Source organism: Ovis aries, chromosome 1, assembly GCF_016772045.2.
Source record: "Ovis aries strain OAR_USU_Benz2616 breed Rambouillet chromosome 1, ARS-UI_Ramb_v3.0, whole genome shotgun sequence".
NCBI classification, from domain to species: Eukaryota; Metazoa; Chordata; class Mammalia; order Artiodactyla; family Bovidae; genus Ovis; species Ovis aries.
Window position 1 is genome coordinate 141,192,997 of NC_056054.1, and position 27,011 is coordinate 141,220,007.

The window sequence follows — 27,011 nt, forward strand, 5'->3', positions numbered from 1 at the left end:
CGATGTTTAACAGAGTAATAACTTAGCCACATACTGGTTCTCCCCTCACCGCTACAAAGAGGAAGTTTACCATGAGAAAGACATTACATTTTTAAATTCTACAAAACCAAGTGCATCTAATATTTCAACATCACCCAAATCTTAGTGAAGATGTCTGAAAACTGGAAACACAACAGTGTAAATTTAATTGCTCATAATTCACTTATATGTCCAGAAAAACACATAGGAGAATTTCAAGAAAGACCTACCAATTTGGCTGTATAAAATATTGATGTTGATTCTTGGCCTAGAGAAAGCTAATTCAAAGGCAAGGAAAGATGGCTCCACAGAATAGTTATCTGGGGTTCACAAATCGTCAGACACCTACCAGAAGAGAGGAAGAAACTTCTTAGAAAAGTGAAATGGTTAAGTCCACTTTACATCAAAGACCTAAAATGCCCCAGAAACCCAAAAGGCCACGATGAAATCTAGGAATTATTACTCTCATTTGGTTGACCTAACAGATATAGTCCATGATTATTTTGCACAGTTTTGTTTAGGAATAATTATTAAGGTAACACACTTAAAACCATATTTCTTACATCAGATACAATGAAAAAATTATTTCACCATATGAAAATTTTTCACTTTGAAACTCTTTATAAAATATGCATGGCATTAGCTGATTATATAAACCTATTTTATCTTAAATTCACTTAATCTCAATTACCTTCAAGTTCCACCTGCTTTCAAACTGCTACAAGTACGAGACTACATACAACTTAATATTATTGGCTAGTAATGCACTCTATCTGATAAAGCTAGGAAGAGAGCAACATTCAATGAAAATCAAAGCTAACACATTGAAGAAATATTGTGGAGAGTTATATGAAATATTCTCAATTTTCATACTATTTTTACCAAAGGTTTGAAAAATTAAGATATCTTTGAATATATAAATATGTATATTAACACATATTTATATATTAAAGCGTGTATTTAGTATATATGCTAATGTCTATTAATATACATACATATAATGTCTCAGAGTGTAGTTGGTCACTTAGAGATAAAAAACTAAATGTGGAGATGACAGTGTTAGTGCCTTAGTTTCCACATACTATGTATTTGCAGCATTGTAGTAAAAAGCCTATTTTTCAAAAGCTTACAAATGTTCAGGATTTTTGAAAACTTCTCTATATTAGGAACTTTGTTTTCCTTTTATAAATACAGTCACTAAGGGATCAGTGGGATTTCAGTGCTAAGTTAAATGTCTAGTGAGAAATTAAACAAAAGAATCCCAAGTAATCAAAATGATGCCTGCACTCACTGCCTACCGAAACGTAGGCTGCACTGCATGTGTAAATGGCAAGAATATTTGGGCATTAGCTAACCCTTTACATACTGCTTTTCTAGAAACTCATCTAAACACAACAACATGCAAAACCTTTTAAATATTCACCAGGCGAATTAGACTAAGTCTGGGCACATGTACTAGTATGTCCATTTGAGTTTAAGGAATTTAAGGCAGTATCCACCACTTGTAATTTCATTAGTAATTAACCTGCATTATAATTCCCCTGAGACACCTATACCTCTTCTAGACGTTATTAATGTAGCTTAATCTCTGCACCTCTACTGCAGCTTTACTGGCACACTAAAGTGTTAAGGACTTTTATACTCAGAAAGATATTGACCCCATGAACCCAAAAATGAAATATAATCATATTTAGATTTGGCAAAATTCCAGAAGTGGCTTCCTTGATGGATCCTAAAAGGCTTTAAAAAATGTCAGTTTTGAAAAATTGCTGTTTTCCTTACAGAGATTAAAAGTTAAAAGCATGAGTATCACAATATTAACAGAGCAATGTAAAAGAGACAAAAGAAAAATTAATACGTCATTGGTATTTGATAGATGTTTAAGGTGAGAGATGATACTTAAAAAAAAAAACAGAGCTGGAAGTTGACAGTAAATAGCAAACAATGTGAAAAAGGCAAAGAATCAAGCAGGGGTTAGTATGTTTATGTAAAACAGTGATTTGCTATTTCAAAATTAAAATGTAAAAATAAGCTGGTGTCAGAGAAGAGGTGATTCCTCATTTCCACCGCATTGAGCAAGCTCACATCGGCGGCAGACAGCCTTTAATATATGCGTCTGGCTCAGACTGGTCTCCCAACCAGGAAGCCATAGAATTGTTAAGATCACTGCTTTTTTTGTATGCAACACACATCATTTTCTCACTCTTTGTTGTAGATCTCTCCCTTTATTTTAAGCTTAGTAAGATCTGATTTTCCAAATCATTTTATACAGCACCCAAACAATATCATCCTGTGACAGCTAAGATAGAAATGCAGAAAAAGTGGCATCCATCTATCCATATACAGCATAAAGTAATTTATATGAGTAAAGTTACTCACTTATATCTGTACTCACCTTTATGGAGTAAGAGAAAAGCTTTATCAATGATGCAATCAGAACAGATAGTTGACATATCAAACATTACATACAGAGGGTTCATGCAGAATGCATGATGATTAGTAACATGTATATATATATTTATATGTTTATGTGGAAAATAAACACAGTTGCACTTTAAGTCTAGCATTGGTATCTTCTGACTATGAAGCAGAAGTTAATATATAGTGTGATTCGTAAATACGATGACATAAAAAATCCTGCATTTGAGATAGCTTCCATTTGATAACATTAAAGCCAACAAACATCTCTCCCTTACATCATTTTGGAACTAAAGTGATGGAACACATTATACATATTGCTTTTAAAACAGGTGTTTGTAAACACATACCTGCATGTGGTGGTGTTTTATGTGAGACACTTTCTGATTCATTGGGTAAATGTTGTTGTTAAATATAAGCAAGTTTCTGTGTACTTGTAGGTACAGAGAGTTCTTTGTACTGAGTAGCTTATGCTTTCAACAATGTTTAATTACAATGAGAATAAGGTTAAAAGAAGTAAAAAATAAATACTACCCAAAACTTTACAGCTTATATTATCTCTGTTCATTTGAAGTTTTAAAACATGTTTATACATATATACATACTTAAAATTTTGAGATATTAGACTAATGAAGCAGGTGATATAAATACAAAATCTGAAAAGATACAGAGTGGATTCATGCTTAAATACATCCTTAAACACATTCTATGTGCCTGTACAGATGGGGGGTATGTTTATGATATTTTAACAACAATTTTTTAGGAAATATAACTCATGAGTGTTTTGTATTCTGTGATAGTTCAAATAATAAGTAATTCTAACAAATTCAATAAAAATGTAGACAGAAACTCCATTACAGTATTCTAAAACACATCCTGAGATTTATTTTTAAAATGAGAAGATATATACAATTTATAGTACCCCTGTAAAGCAATAGAGTTTAAAGAATGAAATAATATTGTTTCTTCTATTATGGAAAAATCTGTTGCCTCCATTTTGAATCTTAATATCTGCAACATAATTATAAAATTTAAAAATAGATTTAATGTAAGATTCTGTTTTCAAAAATGCACATTTGATACGGCAATAGCTAATAATGTTCAAGTGTGACATGTTATAGTTGTAATAGTTACCTTATATTAGATTAAAATTCTCATAAAAGTATAAGTCTGCAGTTCAGATTCAATTTATAGAAGAACTAGAACTATCTGACTTCATAGGTGGTGTTTACTAAATTTTCTCACATACATTTATGATATATGCCAAGCAAAATGCAAAAATGAAAAGATATCATATTCCTGCTAATTATGATAATTCATACTCATAACAAAATAATGTCTTATTATAAGACATTTCGAGCATTTTGTCCGGTTAAAAAGACTAAAGAAAACTCTGGCAACAAATACCAAGTATAAAACAGCATTCTTCTTAAATCAGTATAAATTCTAACAGGGTCAAATAAAGAAGACGGTAAATCATTTTATTTCTAGGCCTCAAGCATGTCTAGAGCTGTATATTACATATTTTCAGCCACAGTTACGAAAACATGTAGGAATTATTTAAGTAGCTAATGCATATATCTTTATGCATAATAAAAAATATATAAATATAAAACACTCTCTTCATTATTAACCAAGGAGTTACTCTCTTGGGCTAGCCACCTGAAAATACACCAAAAGAAGCATTTCAAAAACACTGTATTTTAATTTTGGTTCTTACATAGATATCTTATATTGCTTTTATATGGTCATTATGATATAATACAAATGCTATTTCTGTGCAACTCTGTCATCACTTTAGAGAACAGCTTCTGAAAATAGCATTTTTGGGGGTGGGTCATGGTGATAACATTGCTGATTATAAATAAGAGCATTGTTCTTTTCTCCTAGGCAGAATCTATGTGTGTTCTTTTGTTCTGATGGTAACTGCAGACAGTCAATAAGGTCCAAAGGTGCTAGTTCCCTCCGCCTAGGTCCCAAGAGCCTGACTTGTGATGTTACTAAAATACCTCACAAGTTAGGGTCTCAGGGACTAGGAAAAGTCCGGTTTGATGCGGTAGAATTCTTCTTCCAGTAATAAGGCTAGTTTAGAAATTACAGTTGGGTTCAGTTAACTTTTCCCTCTCAATACTAATGAAAATACACACGTAGAAATATAGATGTATGTATGGCATATATAAGTTAGGATGAGCTGAATATTCACAACAACCATTGATAGACTAATTTCAGACCTTAAAATAATGAAGAATGTAAGGAACAATGCAGATAATGAACAGTTAAGAGTCATTCCATTAGATCTAAGAAAGAGACCAAAAATGGGTTAAAAATCTGTTTCTAGCAAATTTGTACAGCAACACCATAGCTTCTATTACATTAAAGAAGGATTATATGCCAGTTAATGGGACCTAATTGAATTTTGCTTCCCATTATACGCCTACACACCACAACTTGTCAGGTGGGCCCAGGACATATAACACTTTAAATCTAATACATATATATATATATATGTATGCATACATATATATATGTATATATATATACACACACACACTGTTGCAGTTAAGAATAAAACAAAAACTTTTTTGCATGTCATAATTTAGTACCTCTGCAGCTTGCTATTTCTCTTTGAATCTCCAAACTATTCAGACAGCCAATATTTCCATGCATACTCTGTAGTTATTTGATCAGTGCCACTTAATAAACACGTAACTTAAAATGCTGGCAACATAAGAAAATAAAAGACTCTATCTTTAAATAATTGCATTATAAAGCTCAACACTTCTGAAAATACACAATTCCAACCCTGGATATTCACTGAATTTCTTCCGATCTTTTATCCTTGTTTGTGGTTCGAGAACAGAATTTGTACTTTAGGAATGATCCAAGGTTTAGAAGCATAGAACGCAGGGTAAAACAATCAGACCAGCCATAACATAAAAGTCCTGGCCACAGAAGTGGAATCTGGTTCTTCTGAAGTGGTTGATCTTAAAAGGGAAAAGAGGAGGAAAAAAAAAAAAACAAAAACAAAAACGGAAAGAATTAGAATGTTTTCCTGTAAAACAGGTGAATCATCCATTTCCAAGTAAGCTGCAAGGAAAGCTATACTGCACAAAATATTTGCTAACTGGCCCCCCTCCTCCACCCTAGTACCACACCCCTTTCCAACCACCAGCCCCCACGCTCTGTCCAGATCTTTACTTTGCCTTGTAAGACTTTAAATATTCTGCTCCATGATGTAATGCATCATTATATAAGATCTCTTTTTGTTTATCGTTTGATTTTCCATACAGAATCAGTTATGGTTTAAAATAGTAAATAGTTTTTTTAAAAAATAAAACAAAAAAGCACCACTCACAAAAAGCAGAAAAATGAAAAAAAGAAAAAAAGAATAATAAAACAGTCCTTAGATATAAGTCCATGCTTTTCCTTAAAACTGAATATGGCTTTACAATTTTTGACCATAGCATTCAACCAATTATTAGAATGAAAAATCTCACCCCTCCATAAATATGACATTAACATAATTATACCACCCCCATCACGGAGACCCATCCTCCTTAGGGAATACATCTGATGCTCCAAAGATGGAAATCAGTCAGATTTTAGTTGCTCTCCAACGTACCTTTGCTTCTCACTGACTGACTGGCTTTTACCCTCCACGCACTCACACGCCACCCCCTCCCTTCGGCTAGACACGGATGCCCGAGCGAGCACGCGCGCGCACAGGCATACAGACACCCAGCGAGAGGCGAGGCAAAGCATCTGATGCTGACTCAGAGCGCTTCTGTGTGCAGGGGGTGGCAGCGGCTGGTATTTTCACTGCGCTCATCATTAACATTAACTCACAGTCTAGCATCCACCCTCTCCCAGACCTGCGGGACTGCAGTATTTGCATGACGCTGTCACTCTAGCCTTTGCAGGTCAGATGATGGGGGGGAAAAAAGAAAGAAGGAAAGAAAGAAAAGGAGTAAAAAGGAAAAGCCCCAAAGCCTTCATTTCTTCCAGGGTCTCCTTATTTTTCCACCTTTCTACTTCCTCTGTGGCTATGTCTGAGTTGTTTGACATCTTTCCGGAAGAAACTGTCTTGTGCTTCAGTGAGCCAGTAGTCAGTTGGTCCTCCCCTCACCTCACACTCCGATCCCCACCCCTTCTCCACCCCCCACCCCCAAATCAATAAGACAGATTTCCAAATACAGTTGTGGAAACAGGCTCCGACACAGTCTTATCCTGGATTCACTACCTCAGGAAGCAGGCAGCCAGGCTCACACGTGATAGAGAAATAATGCCAGCAATTCTCTAGCAGCCCTGGAGTTTATTCAACGCCTTATTCCACAACCACCCCCCACCAACCCCCATTCTGCCTCCCCGGCTGACGAAAGAGCAAAAGGAGCTTTTCCACTTCTATATATGAAGCCCCCAAACAGCCCAAGAGACAGATGAGTGAGGTGGTTCTTTCAGGATCAATCATTTCTATTGCATGATGAAAAAAGCTATGATTTTAACAAAAATAATTGCTTAGTATTTTTATTAGCTGTGCTCTCATTTCATAGGAATTACAAGATCTGCCAGTATCTGAATCATCAATATGATTTAAACTGTGTTGAAACCCTAACTTACTGGAATGAAATCAACCAAAAGGATGTTGGTATATATTTCACTTTTTTGATTTAAGAACTTTCAAAAAATAATAATACATAGCCGTGTTGATGAATATGTGAAAGTCTTGGAGACTAAGAAATGTGTGCAGACTACAAATATTAAAAATTAAATATGTTTACAGAAAATATGGATTTGTGTACAGATGTGAAAACAATCTACTCTGTGCATTGTTACAAAAGGAAGTAAAAGTCTGGCTGAATGGTCGTGTTTGTGCTACAGCGTTTCATAACTTAAAAAGCTGTATATAGGTATTTTTCCAGTTCCTTTGTTCTTCAGTTGTTCCCTTTAATGATAGAATGCAGTAAACAGCCTACCTTTTCTTTCTACATGAGCGATATTTCTGAATTACTTGCCAGACAGAGCTAGCCATCGGTGACTCTGCAGCACACAAGAAACACACAAAGGGAAGAAAAGTAAGGCAGCTCTCAAGCCAACTCTAACGCTGTCTGGTGGTGGAGAGATTTCGGTTTACTCACACAGACAGATCCCAGCATGCACTGCAGCACTGCAGGACCAACTAAGGTAGCAGTTTGGCAATAGATCTGTGGCAACAAACATGAAGGACGATCATTTGCAGAGGTTCCAAAAAAAACATCACATAACTCAGAAAGAAGCATCTGCAGTAGGATATGTACCTCTATAAGCTGCTCCTACAGGCTTCTGATTTGAAAGAAAAAGAACAGAAAAAAAGGAAAAATTCAAGTGCAAACCCAAAAAACGCAAATAAAGAACGAAGTGGTCACCGGGAGGAGGCATGGTATTAAGTACACACTCTCACCGGAGAGAGAAAGGCAGGAAGGGAAAGAATATGAGGTGGGAAGAAAAGGAAACGAAGAAATAGGAAGAGGGAGGGGAATGGAGAAGGGGAAGAAAGGGACAGAGAAGAAAGAGCAAAGAATCACTGAGCACTGAAACAACAAATGCAATATTAGATTTCAGAAACCAAGGACTAGAATAGAGTCTAACCAAAGCTTAGAATCTAATGAAAACCCATAACAGAAATCAACACATGCACAGCACAGCTTAAAATAGTTACTGTTGGTAACAGTGAGACGCCTGCTGACTTCAGCCCTCCTGTTCTACCTGTGTGTATTAAATTGGTCATCTCTTAGAGTCTCTTTGCTCTGATCCATCTTTCTTTTTCTTTTTCTGTCTCTCTCCAGCATCATCAGTGTCTTTTATGCTATTTTTTCTCTAGACAGTTGCCCACAATACTCTGGATAAATTAATGTCGTGACCTCGCTATGGCTATCAGACATAAAATGTCGACTATTTTAATAATTGAACATGTGCTTACAGCAAACTGCCGACTGATATCTTAGCTCTGTGGACTGCCTGCATAAACACCTCACTCCTAGCTCTGCGAATCAGAAACAGATGCAAAGGCAACTTCTTTTCCTATCCCATGCTTTCTTTGTTTATTACATACAGATACACATGCTACTTAACTTTACAGAAGGCATAAAATATTAATCAAGTGAATTAGAAAATCAAGAATAAAGGTTTGAAGAAAAATAATAATTATAAATGGCCATGCATTTAAAATATTAATATCCAGATAGGACTGAGACAGTTTCAAGTGCCTAGGCTTCTGTCAAGACCACCATTGGACCAATGGGAATGCAGACATGATTCAATCAATATTTGTTTGAAAGACAATATAATCAATCAGTTCAACTATGACTGTCATAGACATGGATTTAAGGTCTCTTCTTATTCTAAACTTCCATTCATCAATACTAAAACATCTGTAAATGAGAGTATGACTATGGCTAAACTATTTACAAAGTAAAAATTTCCTTCTGTTTTGTATTTAATTTGATCAAGCAATGCAAGTATGGTTTTCCTAGATTAACTATTTTTATATGTGTTCTGTTAACTTAAAAAAAAAAACCACGATAGATCTGGATGTATATCAAATGATTTATTAAGTTAAAAGTAACAGTCACTGCTCTGAAATATTTTAATATAACCTGCCTCCTACCTTACAAAAAATCTTTTCTCAGAAAGGCCATTTGAACTCATTGTTATTGTGGGAAATATATTTAAAAACACTGATGAGGTTTAGGCCAGGGAAGATGGAGGATGGACAATGATCTACAGTTCAAATTTGGACTCAAAATACATGGATGTATAGATTACATTTTTTTTATCACTTGCATATTTTCTTCATTTTATTTAACCTACACTTTCTAACAAACCAGCCACAGGTAGTTATGAAAATTAGAATTAAATAAGGTAAAAATTCAATTCCTCTGTTGCCCGAGCCATATTTCAAATGTAAAACAGCACATGTGGCTCGTGGTTACCATTCTGGAACAACACAGCTATAAAACATTTCCAACCCTGCAGAAAGTTTTATTATATAGTGCTAACTTAAAGTGTCCTTGTGAAAAGTTTATAGCATTAACTGATCACTGGGTCCCAATACCTTCATTCTGGTCTATTTTAAGAGGATGAATGTATACGGATTTATCTGAAGATCTAAAATATGAGAATTTCCTTTGACTACAGAGCATCTAATATTTTTATTTACTAATAGCTTAAAATATGAAAGATTACTGAAGGGGAAGGGGTGTAAGAAGTGAACTTTAAGATAACTGACAACAAAACCATGAGAACACACAAAAATATACTCCAGCTAAAGTCTCTGAACATATTTGACAGATGCTTATTTGTCTAACCTTTCCAGAAATGAGAGTCGTGCTCTTTTTAGTGCCAAACAACGTATATTACATATCTCTGTTTCCAATAAAGAAGGGCTGTAATAGTAGCATGAGTAGCAAAACAGAAAAAAAAGCAATTTTTAAAGTTCTGTTAAGGGAGGAATTGCAGTTAAGAGCAGTAACAACTATGGTTATTCTGTTTTCTTTCTTTCTTTCTTTCTTTTTTTTTTTAAAGAGATAGGAACAATTAAAGGGCAGGGGAGACAACAGTCAGATGCCAGTGAACTAGGATGACCTGGTTGGGAATTTTCTACTAAATGAAACACGAATCGGGGAGAAACAGGTGTGTACTGGTGTGCATGTAGACCTTGTCAAGATAATTCTGGGCTATCAGTCAGATTCTGGAGCTAATCATCTTATGCAAAATGAAAATAAAGTAAAACATACAAATTATTACTTTAAAAATTTCCTGGTGAATGATGCAGCTGGTTTTCAACAAGGAAAAAACTTGACATCTTTTCTTTTAGTGTTTTAGTATTTGGACTAGGGGATGACTCAGTGTTTAACTCAGACATGTTCAGACTGGAATGCAAAAGGCTTATTTGTCAACCTAAAGTTACTTTTTCTTTCTCTTTTGATATGTAAGTACAGAGCATCACAACTGACATGGAAAAATAATCAGACAGGTCTCACTTCCTTTCAAGGATGATCCTTTAGACCCCGGCATGTGAAGTCTAATATTTACTCTTCTATTTAGAAAATGTACATGATTGTAACACTGCAGCCTCTCTCTCCCTTTCTCCCACCTTCTCCCCATTTTGCTCTCCTCTTCCCCTCATTCCCCTTGCTTTCCTCAGGTGTATAACCCACTTGCCAATCCAGTCTGTCATCAATAGCCACAAGGGGACCACATTCAAAGCCACACTAGACAGAAAAGAGGAGATCAAGTCTGAAACAGGGGTAATTAGAGCAAGAACATGAACTTGAGGGAGGTCTTGAGGGGAAAGTGACAAAGACAGCAACTTTCGTAGAGCCACGCATGAACAAATAAGTCTTGAGGGTGCTGGTCGAGGGTTTCTCTTTCAGGAAAAAGGTACAGTATGATAATGAGGGGCAATTTGGGGACCACAGAAAAAGTTATGCCGTGCTAAATTATCTTGAAATCCAGAAGAGTAGTTTTCAAAAGATAGCAGGATTATACATTCAAACAATACATGACTAATTCTGCTGTGTTGACATGCTTCCTAACAGAGAAGTAAGAAATTAATTTTGACTTTTTTAGATGGGACATTATGTGGAAATGATATCAAATGACTTCAGAATTACTGTTATACTTAGAGCATGAAGACTATAGCTAAAGAGAAAAAATAACTTATGTTTTAGCTAACATACTATAAAAATATAGGCATCCTTCAGATTCTGTGGGGGCTTGGTTTCAGAACCCCCAGGGAATACCAAAATCTTTATGTAAGGGATGCTCAAGCCCATTATATACAATCCTGTAGTGTAGTATTTACATATAACTTACATATGTCCTTCCATATGTTTTAAGTAATCACTTCTAATACCTAATACAATGTAAATACTATGTAAATAGTTGCCAGAATGCAGCAATTCCAAGTTTTTCTCTTTAGAACCTTCTGGGATTTGGAGGGGGGTGGAATATTTTTGAATATTTGAATCCGTGGGTTCAGGAAACACAGATTTGGAGAGCCAACTGTATTATTTTCCTTATGTTCTGTATACAACACTTTCAAATGAAGTGAGAAGTCATCTTACAGTCAGGTAACTAGTTCTGATGCCAGTTTGGTAAATGATAAAATTTATGGTCTTGGATGAGTCAGTTAACTCTTGGAACCTTAGTTCTCTTGTTATTAAAATTAGGTTGGATGACTAGGTTAAACACCAAGGTGTAATTCAGTGCTAAAATTTTGTGCAATGAAAGGGAGTAAAGTTGGAAACACGTGTGATCACTGATACCTTCCATTTAGATATTTGTATGCATAATTGTGTCATTTAATCTTCATGGTACCATCCAGTAGCATTCATTCAGAAAGACTAATGATAAATCCTCTTCATACGTCCTTGTGATACCTCATCTAATAATTCAGTCTCAAAAGTGTATCCTTTCATGCTAGCCATGTGATATGGCAATATTAAAGTGTTATATTAGATTTTTTATGTGGATTACCCTGTTTACATTTAAATCATCATTGATTTGAAACAACATATGAAATATTTTTATTGTAGAACTACAGATGTAATAATTTCCCAAGTTTTAGAAAAATATATACACATGTTATGGTACATGCATTAAGGAGATGAACTTAGTCTCCTCAGATAACTTATTTACAAAAATTAGCCTACATGGAGGTAAAAAAATCTAGGACTAGTTGAATAGACATATTTTAGCTTTAAAAATACATTTACCATTCAAGCTAAAATATGTCAGTTTATAAAACTGCCTTAAGTGGATTTAGAAATTCTGGGGGGAAAATAGATATCAGAAAAACAGGCGAATCATAGGTTTAAAATTCTCTTATCAAAACTCTAAAAACATCTTTTTTGATTTATTAAAAATACTCATTTAGAATACTGCTTAATTTCAGTGAAGTTATTAATGGATAGTTATTATTTTGTTTGCTCATAATCATTTTTATTATAGATTTCTAGTTATTTATATTATGAAAATATGCTAATTTTATAAGTTTTTTTTAACAGAAAGGAAAGATTAAACTTTATCCATTGACTATGATAGGTAGGAATGGAATACAAATAATAGGATCAATTAAATAAAATATTCTCTCTTTATAGATCCCTTTATTTCATTTCCTGATTTTCCCTATTATAACACTGTGTAGTTTTGAAAGTTAATATCAAACAATCAAAGACATTTTTTTAAGACTGAATTTTCACTTTGCTATCTCTGAGCTTCAGTGATAAATATTGTTTCCCGGTTAACTTTCAGAAGCATACACTTTTAGAAGTATAACTATAAAGAGACACTTTTTAACTTTTCACAACATATTCTTTCATGAAGAATGCCACTGTAACTTACCCTTGAACCTTATTATACAAGTATTCAATGTAGGATGAAGAAGCTTCCATTATATGGGTGGAGAAGAAAATACTTAAAGCATTATAAATATCATTTAAGTACTTCTGAATTGTGAACATTCAAATGTATCCTACATTCTCATGTTTTGTTCCCATACTTCCCAAGCAATTGCATTGATTTGTTAAGGGGTAGAGGGTATACTTCCATGGATCAGAGAAATAGCCTGACTCAGCATAACCATCTGCCGGTGAAAACAGATCAATCCCACCTTTGTTTCCTTTTGGATACATTATGATTATACATTCTGCATCACTTAAATTCTATAATACACATCTCAATCTAAGAAAGGAAAGGGATAAAGAATAATTGTGGTAAAAAAAAATGATACATTCCCCACACTGAATTACTATGACTCTGCTGTACATTATAACACCTGATCAACTGCTTGGTCTCATTTTCAAGTTCACTTGAAAATTCTGTCCATTTACATTTTTTCCAAAATCTTTAGTAAAAAAAAACTAGCTTGGAATATAATTAAGAATAATTCATACAACCTTACATTATCTTGGAAGGATACTACTCTAATAAATCGCCAATAGTTACTAGCATTTTGACTTTTGATAACCTGAAAAATTTGTTGCTGTTGTTGTTGAGTTGCTCAGTCATGTTCCACTCTTTGCAACTCCATGGATTCTAGCCCATCAGGCCCCTCTGTCCATGGGATTTCCCACGCAAGAATACTGGAGTGGGTTACCATTTCCTTCTCCAGGGGATCTTCCTGCCCCAAAGATTGAACCCCTGTCTCCTGAATTGCAGGTAAATTGTTTACTGCTGAGCTACCAAGGAAGCCCAGAACCTGAAAAGTTATGTTATTTAATATTCTTCCAACGCTTACCTATAAAAATTTACTTAAATAACAACAAAAATAGTCACAGATTCAACCTCACAGACATGTCATTTTTTTGCAGTAATATGTGATTATATTTCTTTATTTAGTTAGTTTAATTTTATTTTGTGCTTCATGAGCCATAAGCCATTAAAGAAAAAGGTTAAATTCGGATTTATGTTCAAATACTTTGCTATTATAAAGCTTTGAGTATAAGAGAAGCATACTTTAATTCATATGCCTATCGAAGACATGTTTTAAAGTACATGTTAAACAAAAGGAAATGGCTTTTCAATGACTAAATTCAGTGCTCAGTAGGACAGAAAACTTACTGCTTTTCTTAAAAGCTAGACCTTTAAAACATTTGCTGGAAGACAGCATTATATTAAAAAAAGTTTCTTTAGCAAAGAATTAAAGCTGAATATGCAACATTTCTTAGGAGCATTGAATAAGTCTATTTGTCCAGCTTACTTTGCAAAGACTGTGTAGAAAACAGCACCATAAACACTTTCAGCCCCCACACAAGGGCTAAACAAAGAGTCCTCTTTCTAGCCATCTAATCGGGTAATTTATTTTTTCAACCATCACATAAATCGAAACACAGCTGTAACCAATGACTTGCAGATCCAGTTCCCAGCCAGCTGGAATCAGTTGTGCTGAAACAGCAAGATTTTTACATTGTTCACTTCTGTACATCTGGAGAAATCATCGAGGTTCAAAGGTGACCAGAAAAGCTCTTGAAATAAATTCAACCAACAGTGAAGATTTGCCTACGGATCTAAAAGCTCCACATTCACTTTTACAAAATGTTCATTTCATGAGATTAATGCTTATAAAGGCTATTTGCATCCTCATCAGTGGATTTTATGAGTTACTAATTGAATTAAAAACTTAAATGCCTGTTTTTTGTTTTTTCTTCAACTTGCTTAGGGTTCTTCCAAACTTCTTCCTAGGAGTTGTAGCTACTAAAGATGGTCACATTAAAACATTATGTTACATGCAGAAACATCGACCATAAAAAACTGTAACAAAACCAGACACCAGCATGTGCCTACTCATATCTCAAATTTAATCATGTTTAGCTAATAGAATCCTCTATTTAGATAAAATGAAGGAGAAATACTATCCGAAAGAAAGCAGAGCTGGAATACTTCCACCGAGCTAGGCAGCCAAATCCCTAAGGAGCCAGAGTCCTGGGAGAAACAAATGTGGGTTAGGAAAGTTCCCCATGCAGTACTGCAGGGGGGTGATTCTGCTACTAGAAGAAGAGAAACCCCAGAACAGCAGCCCCTTTGCTCTACCCTGGAAGCATATAACTACACACAGGATAAAACTTAAGAGTTAGTCACTCAGTAGTGTTCAACACTTTGCGCCCCATGAACCGTAGCCCACCAGGCTCCTCTGTCCATGGGATTCTCCAGGCAAGACTGCTGCATCGGGTAGCCATTCTCTTCTCCAGGGGATCTTCCCAACCCAGGGACTGAACCCAGGTCTCCTGCATTGGTAAATGGATTCTTTACTGTTTGAACCACCAGAGAAGCCTTAAGATGTTTGTCCCCAAAATAAAATACGATGCAGCCAATCCTTGAGGTAAAGAGCCTTCATAAAAGTCAGATAAATTTAAGCAAGTAAAAACCCAGAAGAATAAATGTATTCTTGGCATTTTAAACTATGCACAATAGATTGATTCAAATGTGTCATTTTCTTCACTAAAGCCATCAAAAAGATATTCTTGGGAAAATAAATGTAACTATCTTGCAAATTCTCAATCTAGCTTTTGTTGTGCTTAAACATACATATTTTAGTTCAGTTCAGACTCTTTGTGACCCCATGGACTGCAGCATTCCAAGCCTCCCTGTCCATCACCAACTCCCGGAGTCTACTCAAACTCATGTCCATTGAGTCAGGGATGCCATCCAACCATCTCATTCTCTGTCGTCCCCTTCTCCTCCCATCTTCAATCTTTTCCAGCATCAGGGTATTTTCAACTGAGTCAGTTCTTCGCATCAGGTGGCCAAAATATTGGAGTTTCAGCTTCAACATGAGTCCTTTCAATGAACACTCAGGACTGATCTCCCTTAGGATGGACTGGTTGGATCTCCTTGCAGTTCTTAGGGACTCTCAAAAGTCTTCTCCACACATAAACAAATCACAAATAAACTTTATTTTCCCTCCTTAGTTAAATCAATATGCAGGATATGTTATTTTCATTATTTAGCCTTCTTATTCAAATGTGTGACTATTTCAATTACACTGAATCAAAAATCAGTAAATTCCTTATGAGTTGTAGCTCTAAATAAAATGAGTGGGGTGGAAATAAACAGTTCTAAGGTATACTTTCCCTGTACTGGATGACAGATGGTGCTCACATAGGGAGACACATGTTTGATACCTGGGTTGGGAAAATCCCCTGGAGAAGGGAATGGCTACCCATTCCAGTTTTCTTGCCTGAAGAAGTCCATGGACAGAGGAGCCTGGTGCGCTCCTGGTCCATGGGGTTGACTATTTTTTTCACATTAAGGTGTTTAAGTTCATTCACAATGTAAACACGTGTCATTCACTGTGTACAGAAGCTATGGAAAAATACTCTGGAAGAGTTCCAAATGTGATTTAATAAATAATGAAATTTTCAGAGTCCTTAGCATTACCTCTAAGAAGTTCAGGGTAATATAAAATTGCACCTACAAAAGGTAGGCAATCTCCCCACTTTACTATCTTTGTTATTAACTGACTGTGGGATATACAGGAAGCACTTCACCTTTTTAGATCTCCTGTAGAATTAAGATCTAAAGTCCTTTACAACTCAAAGGTCCACACTTTTGTAGGTAATTCAAAAGTCCCTATGTATATCTTCTTAGCCAACCTGAAATATAAAATCCCCAATTTTCTTTCACTTTGGGGGTAAACACCACTAAAAATCAATCTGTTTATCAGATAAGAACCAACCTCTTCAGAAATAATCAGAGTCTACTAAATAATATTCTTGGTGAGCAGAGGGAAAGTTAACTTGACTGGAAAAACTGTTGAATGGATGTAGCTTAATTTTATGAATATGTCATTTAAAATTAAGCATCCAGTTAAATTTCCCATTGTTTTAAAATAGAACTGAAATTAGGCAACTCCCACACTGTTCTCTATTGAATATTAAAACATGCTTCATAAGGAAATCCACATGACTAAAGTTTTCAGTGCTATTTATAAATATTTTTCTTATTTGAATTCATATGTATTCCAGAGTCCTGTGACCCTATGATGTCTATATATTTATTCACATGCAGTAAGGAATCTGCCTGCAATGCAGGAGATTCCTGGCTTGGGAAGATCCACTGGAGAAGGGATAGGCTACCCACTCCAATATTCTTGAGCTTCCCTTGTAGCTCAGCTGGTAAAGAATCCACCTGCAATGCGGAAGACTTGGGTTCAATACCTGGGTGGGAAAGATCCCCTGGGAAAGGGAAAAGCTACCCACTCCAGTATTCTGGCCTGGAGAATTCCATGGACTATAGAAGTCCATGGGGTCGCAAAGAGCTGAACATGACTGAGTGACTTTCACTTTCATTATACTTTAAAGACACATGTAACATATGATGTATTTATATAAATACACATACCATAGAAAATCACCTGTGACAATAGCATCACAAATTGTTCCACAAATACTTTTCCATGGCAAACAAACAAAAATGACAGTTTCAGCTGAGATTAAAAAAGGAGGGGTGGGTCCTTATTAAAAGTAATTTATCTTAGGTGTTCTCCAACTGATAATATCTTGAAACATGCCCAGCTAAACACTAAATTTCATAAATAATAAGTTATTTAAAAACATGAAGTTTACCTTTAAGTATTACAAAGTAATGGAAAGCAATTAGTTTCTTACTTAAACTAAGCATTATTGAAGTTCAAGTTTTTACCCTTTTTCTCATAATTTATTTGGCATTTCAGTTATAAAATAAACTTTTAATATTTGATCTGTGCAACACAGGCTATGAAAACTTTACGGAAAATACTATATCTGTGTTATTCTAAGTTGTTGAAGTCTAAAAATGTGTGTCAGTCCTAATTCATCCTCACGAACTAAGAATGGATTTCTCATCTAGTGTTGAGCTGGTAGACTGAGGAAAGTGTTCTTAAAAAGGCAAATATTTCACGTGTATTTGTGATTTTTGCTCTTAACTATATTAAAGGATTATTTAATTGTTAATATTAGCTTGATTCTTTTCAAATGCTAATAAGACATGATGTTTCATCAATATTCCAAATACTTTATTAGGCATATCCCATAAAACTTGTAAGATGATAAGAGTTTTAATTTCTTTGGGTTATGTATTGAGTAACAGCATAAATTTTAAAAGTATGTGCTTAAATGTAATTGTCACTGAACTAGCTTAACAACTGCAATTTTTGTTTAATAAAGGCTTCTGCTATGTTGCTATGTTGCTTCAGTCGTGTCCAACTCTGTGTGACCCATGGATGGCAGCCCACAAGGCTCCCCCTGTCCCTGGGATTCTCCAGGCAAGAACACTGGAGTGGGTTGCCATTTCCTTCTCCAATGCATGAAAGTGAAAAGTGAAAGTGAAGTCGCTCAGACGTGTCCGACTCCTAGCGACCCCATGGACTGCAGCCTACCAGGTGCCGCCATCCATGGGATTTTCCAGGCAAGAGTACTGGAGTGGGTTGCCATTGCCTTCTCCAATAAAGGCTTCTAGGTCCTAATAATTAATTTTGATCATCAAGGCAGCATTTATTTATACTAGTTGTCTGCTTATATGCTTTATGTATGTTTCATTTGTAGTGGTGGTATACAAGTATCATCCAGTCTCCACAGGGGAATAGTAGATTATTATATATTTAAAAGGGCTTCCCAGGTGGCACAGTGGGTAAAGAATTTACCTCTAATGTAGATGACACAAGAGACACAGATTCAATCCCTGGGTCAGGAAGATCTCCCAGAGGAGGGCATGGCAACTCACTCTTGTAGTCGTGCCTGGAAATCTTATGGACAGAGGAGCCTTGCAGGCTACAGTTCATGGAGTCATAAAGAGTTGGACATTACTGTAGAGACTGAGCATGCATGCCTCCATATATTTAAAAATGGTTTGGAACTTGGCAATGTAGAAAGTAATAAAAATACATATTCAGGATGGAGCGAGAAGTCCTAATTTGTTGCATAAAGATGAACATGAGGAGAATGCAGGGGTGGAGGGTAGGGGCTGGAGAAGCAACATGAAGTGAAACAGAGAAAGGACTCATAAAATAAGGTGAGATTCTTAACACATTCTAGACTCTTCCTAAATCAAATAACACTTCCAAGTTAGGGTTACATGTGAATCAGTTTGTCTTTTTTTCTACTTGAAGAAAAATATGTACTTAAGGAGCTTCCCAGGTGGCTCGGTGGTAAAGAATCTTCCTGCCAACGCAGGAGATTCAGGTTTGATCCCTGGATTGGGGAGATCCCTTAGAGGAAGAAGTATCAATCAGCTCCAGTATTCTGGCCTGGAAAATCTCATGGACAGAGGAACCCTATGGGCTATAGACCATGTGGCTGCAAAGAGTTAAACATGACTGTGCACACAAATGTTCATGTAATTACTTAAATGAGTCCTTCTCCAGTTCTGATAAAAGAGAACTGGAACTTGCAAAATACTGATGGATTTATCTTTAAAGTTTAAGTTCACTACTGCATATGATCAAGAATAAAGATTTTTGAGAGCTTACTCTGACCTTGATAGTTTTAAATTTTGATGGGTTTTCTCTGTTAAACTATGGCAAGTAAAGTCACTTCTTTAACCAGGGTTGGGTCATTCAGTATGAAACACCAAAAGAAAGTAATCAAGATATTTAAAAATCATAAGCTTATGATTACACATTTTGATTCTTTGATTGGATTATCATATATATTGACTTTGTTAGAAAATGTTCATCGCAGCACTGTTTATAATAGCCAGGACATGGAAACAACCTAGATGTCCATCAGCAGATGAATGGATAAGAAAGCTGTGGTACATATACACAATGGAGTATTACTCAGCCGTTAAAAAGAATTCATTTGAATCAGTTCTGATGAGATGGATGAAACTGGAGCCGATTATACAGAGTGAAGTAAGCCAGAAAGAAAAACACCAATACAGTATACTAACACATATATATGGAATTTAGGAAGATGGCAATGACGACCCTGTATGCAAGACAGGGAAAGAGACACAGATGTGTATAACGGACTTTTGGACTCAGAGGGAGAGGAGAGGTGGGATGATTTGGGAGAATGACATTCTAACATGTATACTATCATGTGAATTGAATCGCCAGTCTATGTCTGACGCAGGATGCAGCATGCTTGGGGCTGGTGCATGGGGATGACCCAGAAAGATGTTATGGGGAGGGAGGTGGGAGGGGGTTCATGTTTGGGAATGCATGAAAAAAAAAATAAATAAATAAATAAAATAAATAAAATCTAAAAAAAAATAAAATTAAATTAAAAAAAAAAAAAAAGAAAATGGATATCATGAACCATTTTAGTATGTTTTATCCAGAGATTAGCCAAACTGTAGATAAGGAAAGAATAGGCAGTTCATTAGAGTAAAATTCTTTGAAAAAAAGAACTACATGTGTCTATAATGTATACATACAAATCTATATATTTTATATATATATATATATATATCAGATTTTGCAGTTTAATTGATCTTTTCAATCACTCAGAGTAACGCCTTACAAAAATGGTTCCTAGATTAGTAAAGATATGAAGAATTCAAATACCTACAAGGGCAACTTTTATTTTTTTGAGGCTTAATGGATATTACCTATCAATGGGTGAAGATCAGGTTGCTAAAAAATATTTTAATTAGACTGAAGTTAAAACTCTTTTAAGATGATCCTTAAAAGGATCATGTTTTTCACTTTTTCTTTCCCTTAATATCACCGTGAATCAGTTTTAAAAATCTAAAATTTCTGTCTCTTCAAAAAAAGAATTATAAAGTATGTTTGAAATCACTAGTCTATTTTCTTTCCAGAGGATTCACAAGTCTTCCAAATTGCCATGTTAATGAATGCACTTATCTTTCCCTACTTTTAAGTAGTAAAAATTTCCCACAATATTATAGACACTGTTGAAAACAAGCCAGGGATAGAGCTTGAAGATTACATAAAGGTTATGTCCATGAATACACCTAAATAGAAAGAATATTATACACAGTTTAATTTGTACCTGTAAGTTTTATATACTCCTATACTTCTTAGATCTGTATAATTTAAATAAAGTGAAATTAGAGTGGAAAAATTGATCTCAGGTCAAGTATTCCAATACATTTAGCCTTTATAGGACTGACCTCACAGAAATGAAATTTTGATATGTTAAAATTAGAAAAGTCACACTCCAATGGGCACTTCAAATGGCACTTACTCATCAATAAGTGTCACACAAGGTTTATTTCTGGAGCTTTCAGTCACCACAACTTCCCCCATGGCTCAGACAGTAAGGAATCCACCGGCATTGTGAGAGGACTGGGTTCGATCCCTGGGTTGGGAAGATCCCCTAGAGAAGGAATGGCTACCTACTCCAGTATTCTTGCCTGGAAAGTTCCATGGACAGAGGAACCTGGCGGGCTACGGTCCATGGGGGTCACAAAGAGTCTGAGTGACTTTCACTTCACTTCAGTCACTTTTGAATTTAATTTGACACATAGTTTCTGAGCATCCACTGTGTACAAGTGATTAAGTTGCTAAAAGAATGAATAGCATGTGGAGAGATAAGATCTCTCTCCTAAAATAGGCTAATATGTAGTGGAAGTGTCTGACACAAAATCGTAATGCATGGAAAGTGGGAATCATGCTGTTTTAAATAGACTGTGCAAGAAAACAGGGGAGAGAGACTACCCAACAAGTCCACTTGAATTGAGCCTTGAAGGACACAAAGGACTGTTGGAAAAGGCACAGTTAGAATGAACAGACATCAGGTCTGAGGGCAGAGGGAAAGGTACGGCTTAAAGGTGGATTCATACAACATTTGGGAAATGACCAGGTCAGAGTGCTAGAAAGCTGCTTTTGCAAGGAGCTTTATTGAGAAAAATGGCCAAGCAATTGAATCAGGAAACAGTTACAGAGTGTCTTTAATGTTATACTGAAAATAAGCTATTTGATCAAAAATGAACAATTAAAATATTTTTCAATAGGATATTTTTTCATGAGTAAAATGACCCACCAAGATAATGGCAATAAATTACCATGCATTCAATACCTAAACCCTATGTAGTCTGATGTTGGTTCAAGTCATGCCATTTTATCATCACAGTGTCTCCATAAGTGATATCCTTATTTGCCATTTATTGACAGGAAATCTGAAGTTCAAAGAAAGTAATGTATCCATTATCAAGCCAGGAAAATCTGATCCTTGCCTTTTTAAGTCTGAGGTTCATCTCTCTTTTTCTGTGTATTATCACAGCACCAGACAAAATTAAATTGGCCTCTCTGAGAGCACACTTTTTAAAAACTAATAATTATATTTATTAATCTATTTCTGTTTATTTTTGGCTGTGTTGTGTCTTCATTGCTGCACAGGCTTTCCTTTAGTTGCTGCAGGCAGGGGCTACTCTTTGTTGCGATGTTCAGCCTTCTCTTTGCAGTGGCCTCTCATATTGCAGAGCGTGGGCTCTAGGGTGTGCAGGCTACAGTAGGTGTAGCACATGGGCACAATAGTTGTGGCTCCTGGACCCTAGAGGACAGTCTCAATAGATGTGCAAGGGTTTAGTTGTTCCATACATGGGATCTTCCCAGATCAGGGATCGAATGTTAGCAGGTGATTCTCTACCACTGAACCACCAGGGAAGCCTCAAAGGAAACTTACGAATTTGGATCCCACTATTCAACCACACAGGTGGTCTATATCGTGTCAGGAAGAATTTCTAAGAGGGCACAGAGATTCTAGAGATCCCTTCGTATTCTGAGGATTTTGGAAATGGCAGAAGGATTCAAACATAGGTCTGTTCAATCCCAAAGCTGATGCTCTTCCCTAATTGCATGTTACTATTCATCTAATTAATAATTTAAGTAGCTGTATAAAATTACATTTGGGAAAGTCCCACAGTGTGTTTAACTGTTTCAGAATGCTGAGAATCTCTGGAGGTTCCAGTTTGTGGATGTTACACATAGCGTTGAAATCAATACTTTTCTCCATGTGTCTTGTTCCCTATTGAATTTCTTCCCTTTGTGTAACATTGCAGAAGTGAGAAAGTTACAATGATTTTAAAAAACTGAGTAACTTAGGCATCACTAAATAATTTTGGTGGCCTAGAGATTTTTTCCATTTCTGTTTAAATTTTTGCAACATGTCAAGCATAGAATCATAATATCTAATATATTTTCCTTAAAGCCTTTGCTTATGTTTCATTTCACTCATTCAGTTATTTTTCCATTGGTTCATTACCCAACTATTTTGTCACTTATTTTTATCTGATTTGACTACACATTAGTGAGCTAAAAAAAATCAGCTAAATTTAAAGTTTTTCTTTATCTAGTAGACTTTGAGAATAGTCACTGAATGCTTTAATGTAAGAAGGAAATATCAACAAAATATTCTATTTTCTCCCATGTGGTGTTCTCAAGTTTCAAGATAAAAGAGTGTTTAGCAAAACACCATTATGTCTATTCCAAGGAATAAAGTCAGTTTGTCGAACATCAAAGTTTGTACCAAATCTCCCATGAGGATTTTATTAAAACAAGAAAATTATCAGTTTGGAGGATTTTATTTGTATTCCTATTTCATTCACATTTCTAGCATTTTTAACCTTTTGAAAGTAAGCACATGAATCATAGAAAAGCTAAGTATATCATAGGACAAATGTTTTTGAGAGGCTAAATTAATTTTAAAAGCCCATATCATTTCTAATTTGAGAATTTAATATATAAAAGAAAAGCAGATGAAAAAAACACTGAAACTTAGAAAAGAAGTTCTAATTTTGTCTCTGCCATGTTCATGGTGCAACTACCAACAGGCTACTTAACACTTCAAAGTTTTGTTGCCCCACTTGAAAAAGCATCAAGCTATCACATTGGAATGGAATGTTAATTGTGCAACTTTAAACCCAATGAAAACAAAAAGTACCATATCAATACAAAACAATAGCCCGCGTAACAGTTTGATTTGGGCTATTTTTCTTGCTACTTTTAAATCAAATTTTGTTAAATGAAACAAACAAAAAAATATCCCCAGTTCATTTCTATTTTTTTTTTTAAACTTGGCTTGTGGTGACAAAGTTGCTGGGTTTTAAAGATGTGAAACAGAACAAAGAATAAATGGGAAAAGTCTAAATATTTCCCTTTAGTTGAGGTATATAAGGTCTAGAGGGTAAAAAGAAATAGAGACAACTAGTGGACGGCAGCACCGACTCAATGGATGTACGTTTGAGCCAACTCTGGGAGACGGTGAAGGACAGGGAAGCCCGGCATGCTGCAGTCCATGGGGTCACAAAGAGTCACACTCGACTTAGTGACTTAGCAACACGTGGACTTTTCAGGGTCTGAGGGCACTTTTATTCTGAGAGAGAGAGTCAGATAACGAAAATTTCCAAATTGTAATAATGCCATCTCAGTTCACAAGTCCCATCCAAAAAGGCGGTTTACAAAGGCAATGGAAAGTATGAAAGGCATGTCAGACTCCTTGGAAGAGATAACCTTATAATAATTTTGAAAATAACAACTTGCACATAGACCCTAAAAACACATCTATTACTTATAATGAGGAAAAGGAGGTAAGTGAATAAGTCAGGGGAAGGTAATACACAGAGGTTCATTCCCTGGTTTCTTTCAGGCACCCTGATCTTTCTATCTGAAAAGTGGTAGCCGTGAGGGACTTTCTCAATAGGGTAGGAGAGGATCCACTCAGCGGTTTCTCAAGTAACGCCAACCAGGTTTAAAGGAAGTTGACTGGTGATTGCAATAAGGTATTCCAATTCCAGATAACCAACTTTTATAACTGTAAAGTGAGTAGTAGTGCATGCCCATATAACTTGAAATGTTTTTTTTAACGTCTTTTCCCTTTTACTCATTATTTAGAAAAAAATCAATAGTGTGGGTAAAGAGGAGGTAATACTTCTCTTCTGACTACTCTTCATCTCCTATTCAGATAGGCATGAGGGTACTTGGAAAATTTTTTATTAATATTCCAGACAATACTCCCAGATAGATCTCTGTTAACTAAAAGAAAATTAAAATATATATCATCTTTATATATATGTATAATTTCATATAATACATTAAATTTCATATATATATGAAATATATATATATATATATATATATATGAGTAGGAAATAGCAATTCACTCCAATATTCTTGCCTGGAGAATTCCATGGATGTAGGAGCCTGATGGATTACAATCCATGGGGTCCCAAAGAGTTGGACACAACCGAGTGGCTAACACACACACACACACACACACACACACACACACACATATACATATTACTGTTTAGAAGTGAAAGTATTTCACTAAGGGTTATTTTTTAAAGAGAAGAAAAACATGCTGGGCATTGCATGAATTAGATGCATAAATTATAACAACAAAGGAACAGCAGCAATAAAACAAAGCCAAGCTTGTTTAATATAAAATGCTTATTCATTCATTCACTCTTTACAGTCAAAACTCTTTTCACAAAAAGGCTGTCCTGAACAAATCAGAGAGGTAGAATTGCTACCCGAAGACGTAATCTTTGACCTTCCTAATTTTCTCAGGATCCAGATGTGTTTTTTTTTTTACACACTTCAAACCTCTCTGGAATTTTGTTTCTTTCTTCAGAATGGTTTGCTCTCTCTTTAAAAATACTGAGTTTAGGATTTAAAGAAACCCTGTAAAATTTTCCTTGAGGTTAAGTACAGAATGTGTTAGATACTATTTTTAAAAACATGAAGACAGGAAAGAAAAGTCACAGAACAGCCTGTTCTACAGGAGGAATAACAATGATACATAATAAAAAAATGAAATTACTAAGGGTTTCAAAATTGAACAACATATGAGGCTCAAACATGCTCATTTACCTTCCTAGCTCTCTTGTTTCGCTAGTTTATATTTTGGGGGGATTTACCAGACAACTTCCATATCACCTGACACTCATTCACTGAGCAGATGCCTTGAGAGATAAGCGAAAACCCTGACTGCTGATGTGTCTTTCCAAGGTCTAGTGCAGTCACAAGATAACAGAAATCCTACTCTGGACTAGCTAAGTGTACTTATATTTCTACCTACTTGAAGGATGCTTTTGCTGCCATTTCTATAATTTTCACTGGCCTTTAACCAAACTTCCGAGTGGTTCATTCACAAGACCTGATTTTCTTAAAAAAATTTTTATTAGAGTATAGTTGCTTTGGCAGCAGGGTGTGGGGGGCACTTCCCAGGTGGTGCTAGTGGTAAAGAACCTGCCTGCCAAAATATAGGAGACTTTTTATAAGAGTCAATCCCTGGGTTGGGAAAATCCCCTGGAGGAGGGCATGGCAATTCACTCCAGTATTCTTGTCTAGAGAATTCCATGGACAGAGGAGCTTGGTGCCCTACAGTCCATGGGGTCAGACACAAAGAAGTCAGACACAATGGAAGAGACTTAGCATGTGCACATAATGGCTTTATAATGATGTGTTAATTTCTTTATGGCAAAGTGAACCATATATATATATATACATATATATCCCCTTTTTAAAATTTCCTTCCCATTTAGGTCTCTACAGAGCATTGAGTAGGGTTCCCTAAAATATACAGTAAGTTCTCGTTAGTTATCTATTTTAGAGATAAATCCTTCTGTACATGGGATTTACCAAAAAAGAATACTGGAGTGGGTTTCCATTTCTCCTTCTCCAGGGGATCTTCCTGGCCAAGGGATTGAACTCAGGCTTCCTGCATTGAAGTCAGATTCTTTCCTGTCTGAGCCACCAGGGAAGTCTACCTATTAGCTTTACCTGTTATTTAAAATAATTTATTTTCAGAAAAATTATTAGGAAAGAACATACTGGCTTTAAAAATTTTATTGAAGAGTGGATATTATATGGTTTAGTAAAATGTACATATTGTTTATATAACATATAAGGGGATACTGTATATATAACACATAGGACTAATATCACAGTGTGTCTCTCAAAGAACTATTTAAACATTTGAACACCACCATTCTATGTAGGCCTATGAAACTGAAGTCAGTATAAGCAAATAAAGAATAATTTGATATATAGACACTGGAAAATAAGTATTCATGAACAGAGCTATTAAAAAAACATGCAGGAAATATGCCCTTCAACTAAACCTAATCATCAAGCATTGGGGTCTGTA

At 35.5% G+C, this 27,011-nt stretch overlaps 1 protein-coding gene across 19 annotated transcripts in view; it reads right to left on the bottom strand.

Moving 5' to 3' along the window:
* Positions 1–27,011, bottom strand: part of LOC121816219 (uncharacterized) — a 761,897-nt gene that overhangs the window by 73,502 nt on the left and 661,384 nt on the right. For 6 of the 19 annotated variants that reach the window (XR_009600786.1, XR_009600784.1, XR_009600794.1 and 3 more), the window contains one exon: positions 249–363. The exons of 5 other annotated variants lie outside the window; for them this stretch is intronic. The gene's annotated coding sequence lies outside the window, so the exon portion shown is untranslated. Of the gene's footprint in view, positions 1–248; positions 4,408–5,039; positions 5,421–6,058; positions 6,141–27,011 lie in introns of those variants that run through there. 8 more of the 19 variants (XR_009600787.1, XR_009600795.1, XR_009600792.1 and 5 more) reach the window with 3 other exon arrangements.